This window comes from Petromyzon marinus, chromosome 33 (assembly GCF_048934315.1).
Source record: "Petromyzon marinus isolate PM22_M1 ecotype Great Lakes invasive population chromosome 33, UKy_Petmar_22M1.pri1.0, whole genome shotgun sequence".
NCBI lineage: Eukaryota > Metazoa > Chordata > Hyperoartia > Petromyzontiformes > Petromyzontidae > Petromyzon > Petromyzon marinus.
In genome coordinates, this window is record NC_133699.1 from 7,400,991 (window position 1) to 7,406,160 (window position 5,170).

The following is a 5,170-nucleotide window of genomic DNA, read 5'->3' on the forward strand; positions in this document are numbered from 1 at the left end:
TCCACCAACCCCTTTCCCTAAAAAAAAATCAAAGCGTATGATCGCGTGTGTGTGTGTGTGCCATGATGATAATCGGCGGCGATTCCGCGTCCGCTCCACGTTGCAGAGGATTTACGTTTCGATTCTTGCGGACGTCCCGATAATTATACACCTCTGGAGTATCAACTACAATAGATTAGAATGCATTTTTAAACACGCAGTCTGCTTGGCATCCAAGATCCCCGTGGCGTCATTCGCAAGCATGAAGCCATTGTGCGTGCCGACGTTTTTCTCCAAATTTGTGACGTAAAAAAAGTACCCGCGATTGGAATCATGGCAATCATCACCCCCACAGACTGCAAAAACGTGGTAGGACTGGCCTGAAAAAAATTGATTATTGTGTAAACAAGCGTTATGGAAAAACATAATTTCGAGGATGAGTATGATGAACTGTTAGGGATGACCTATTGATGGCGAGGTTCAATCGTCAATGCAGCTGATGAAGAATACGAGTCCAATCCCATCAGATCAGGGAGCTAAGCAGGGTTCAATCTGGATAGGGCTTGTATGGGCGACCACTACTACGCACAAACAGGTGCTATAGGCTGCTGCGGGGCTACGTAAACAATCGTTCTGTACTTCAATGCATCCACGTATATGCTGCCCACCTTTTACTGGTAGGAACGAAGTTGTAACTGAGTGTACCAGCCTGCAATAGATTAATGCGTCCGTCCGTTCCCTTTCATAAGAAGTGAAATCTCGTGCTGTTGGGTGTCACAATACTTCAACGAAGTCAAATCTCGTGCTGTTGGGTGTCAAATCAGCAAAAGACAGCGCAGAGACTTGATATGTCTTATTGCACCCAACATTTGGAAGTCGCATTATCTCACTTGCGAACTTCGCTTTTGGGGCTGTGGCAAATTCACTGACGCCTTTCTCAGTCCCGAATTCCACAGTGCAAGCCCTTCCCACATTCATCCTGCCAGCAGCTTGCGGAACACCCGTCATCCGCGCTGACAGGGCGAAATATTCCTACAAGAGTCCGTGAGAGCTTGAAGAGACCCGAGCTGTCATCTATTAAATGTGACGGGTTCATTATTTTGTATTGTGTGCACAAATCCAGATATTATTATCAAACAAAATAATATCAAACCCAAATGTTAAGGGGTATTAATTTCAAGGGCAAATTTGAGCCTCTTCATGCCATTGTATCTTAATTTATTTCAATTAAAATGTATTTCAATAAAAAAATTACGTCTATAGCAAACGCAATTCAATTGATGTCAAAAGTACGCTCAATTCAATTCAGTGCATTTTAGTGAATAAAATAGGATAAAATAGACGACTCCTTTGTTCATTTCATTCCAAAAGGCATACGAAGTACAGACTACCAGAAATAGCTCACGATTTGGCTATTCTATTCTTATTGACTCATGATGTATTTTCACAAACCATAAAACCTCAAACTGGAGAATTTACCCTAAGTCAAACAGTGTTGTCTGACAGTGTTGTACGCACTCTTACTCGGCCCACAATTATATTTTGAAGGTGGTTACCACGTGAGTTATCAGCCATTTTCGGTGCAATTCATTTCTCTAGGTAGTTTCAATGACAGGCAGTTTTCTGTGGTGTCCTGTTGGCCAGTGGAATAATTGTGGTGGTGATGATGTGTGCTATGTGTAGGTCACCAGAGTAGAATGCTATCCCAGTGGACATCGAGGACTCAGTCTTCAAACTGGGTGGCAAAGGACACAAAGAGAGCTCCCAAGTGCTCGGACTACACAAAGAAGGACACTCAAGGAAGAAAGAAGACGAGCCGGAGACACACTGCATACACACACACGCGCACCTTAGCAGACACATTGGAGACTTAGAGATTTAGACTGATATCAGATGCTCCCTCCTTACAGGCAATCCCCGGGTTACGGAAGCGTTAGGTTCCCGAGGAAAATCCGCAACCTGAATTTTCCGTCTGTCGGAAACTCAACAATTTCCCCCAAATCTAGGTAAAATCCCATAGCCGGAAATAGTTGTGCCTCCCGTACTGTTTTCTTTAATTACTATAGTTTCATCCCTATAATCCCGGGACTGCCTGTAGTTAGTTTTCAATCCTAACCCGCCTAGTGAGCGATAATGGTCTAGGTTTCTCAGAAGGAAGGAAATTAATAAACATCTGATATGATGGGATAACTTTCACAAACATTTGTTTAGATTATTGATTATTTTGCTGTAATAAATTTCTATAAGATAAACCAGTTTATTAAGCTATTATTTGTTGCCAGGTTGCTTCTGAATGAGAGGCTCATAGCTCAGTAGGCTTTACCTGGTAGGATAAAAAATAGTTTAGTATTAATTGTATATATTTGCTATACTTTTCACTGTATTCTGCCCGGCGGAAGAAATAAAAACAAAAATACATAGATTCCGACGCGTTGAATGCACAACTAACACCGGTAAATCAAACCAAAACCACACAACCACCCCATAGATGGCAGGGTCTCACACCGCCCTGTTACCGTTCCACCCCACAGGTGGCAATAGGGCGAAGACCGAAAGTCTAACACCCACCTACAAACACCACTTAACATTCCGGACGTCTCCCTACGTCCCAGGTCAAGAAGTCGCACTTCAGGGTCGACCCATGTACTGGCTCAAGGAAGTCACTCTTCAAGGTCGAGCCAGTATGCTGCACCCAAAGGTACAACCGTTGGATGTTGTACAACATCCCGGGTCAAGGAAGTCATGCTTCCAGGTTGACCCATGTACTGGGCAAAGAAGTCGCACTTCAGCGTTGCCTCAGTATCTACATTTTTTGCAAAAAAATGTTAAATCGACGTGACAAAAAAAATGCCTGCTCTTGCCCAGAAATGGTTCACACAAATACCCATGCACGTACAAAATGGCGGCCGCATGCACGAGCCGCATCCCCTGCGGTTTACCACGCTCACAAAATGGCGGCACCACGCTCACAAAATGGCGGCCCCACGCGCGTTTTCCGCGCTCGCACAACTCAGAAGCCCTCCCTTGAAGGCCAACCCAGACATCTCATGCCACTCGGTAGCACCCCCCGCCTTTCCGACGCGCACCTGTCGGCCGTATCGGGGGAATTATAACCCAGTCTCTCTCCAAGACTCGCATCGCAGCATGTAGCTGTTCCGACCGAGCTGAGAAGACACAAGAACACCTCTCTCCAGGACTCGCATTGCAGCAATCAGCTGTCCCAACCGGGTTGAGAGGACACACCAACCCCTCTCTCCAAGCCTCGCATTGCAGCATTTAGCTGTACCAACCGAGCTGAGAGAGCAACTCACCACCAGCTCCCTGAGCCTCTGGCTCACTGTCTCAGACGCGCCTCGGAGTGTCTCGCTCTCCGGGCCGCCAGGTCAAGCCATCAGCCACACCATGACGGGACCACACTCGTGTGTCAACACGCAACAATGACAGGGGCATTCTGGTCAGGATCTTTGGCCCAGATTAGCCACAGCCAGCAGCACAATCCAAATCACTGGCACCATATGTCATCATCACAATTTAACGATCCGTACCAAGGATCACAACAATGTACGTCACAACCCGTATCAGTGCAGAGAGACAGTCTATGCAGTACATACAGTCCACACATCGCGATCTCGAGAAAAATCCCATAAATCAACACTTCGTTAACAAATGTGGCACAAGCTATATATTAACAATCACGAACAAAGCTCCATACAAAGCATACATTGTTAACACTCACAAGCAAAGTTTCGCAGTCACACATTGACGACATTCACGAGCGAAGCTCCATACTGTATACCCAAAAACAATCGCGACTCCGCAAAGGCAATCAAATAAAGTGTCAACAAATAATTAACCCGGCAATTCACTGGATCTTAACGGAGCCCGAGACCCCCCACATAGCAGAATTAATCATTAACCGGCTCCTTAAGATAACAATCCCGACGCCGTACTTAACGCTGTTACAAAGCAGACACACGCACGGGCGCCGCGTCAATCTGCCACGCACCCAACCCAACTAACACGCTTCGCAACCCAGCGAGTAAAAAAAAACACATAATCGCAACCCGGCGCACGCAAGATGGGTGAAGTGTGTTTTTAGGGCCGGGTGCATTGTGTCACGACTCGCCTGAGAGGCCGTGAGGAACGGAGGCTGCACTGTGGAACTTGAAGACTCTTGGATGGTGAGCACAGGATGCCACCAAGACGGCCCAAGATCTCCCCCACAGGCGTTGAGAATGGCGGGAGCGGCGTTTTGGCGGGAACCGCGTCCCGACCGCCCGCCAAGATGGCGGCCGCGCGTGCACTATGCGCGCGCGAATTTCCCGCCCAGGCACCCGCAGCAGCAGCAGCGGCGGCGGCGGCGTCCTCTCTCCTCCAGCTCCGTCGCTCTCTCTCTCGATGGCGGCGAAGCAGCGACGTGATGTGCGTGCTGCTGCCCCGCCTGCAGCGCCATCTCCCTCCTTCACCGAGGCTGCAGAACCCAGGGGCTGCCCCGAAGATGATCGTCTCGCCTCCTCGTCGTGTGAAAGCGAGCAGGTAAGTTGTAGTAATCGTGCACATATTATACTGACTAGGATAATTAGGTGCACACACGACTCCTTGGGAGGCAACGCTGATTTATTAGAACGGTAAGTAATATAACACTGCACATAAGGTGGTGACCACCAACCTACTCTAGCTAACACATACTTCTCAAATACTCTAGCGTGACCCAGCGAGGTGGGCTACTGCCAGGTCCGCTGACTGGAGGCTTGACTCTTCTTGGCGTCTTCACGATGCATCTTCGTTCTTGATACGGGCAGCCTCGAACCTCGTGAGGAGGCTGGTTATATAGGCCTCGGCGTGCCCGGGCCCCGCCCCGGCCACACCTCCCTTCGAGAACCCTCTCGAAGCCCCCCTGCTGTCCACGTGCCCTCCAAGGTGCCCCCTAGGCCCCCGGCCCACAATGGGGTCCAGTCACGTGTCCAGCCGGGGTCACAGAGTGCCACGGCCTCACACCACCATCGTGGCCTCCCGAGGCCAGCACTGGTCCTGACGTCATTCCCGCCTCCAGCCGGGATGACGTCATGCGTGTGTGTAGACCCGCGTGGTCATGACGCTCCCCCGCATAGTGACGTCACGCTTGTGCGTGTGTACACAGTAGTGATGCTACCATCATTACATATTCGTAATAACCATTGTCTAAAACTAT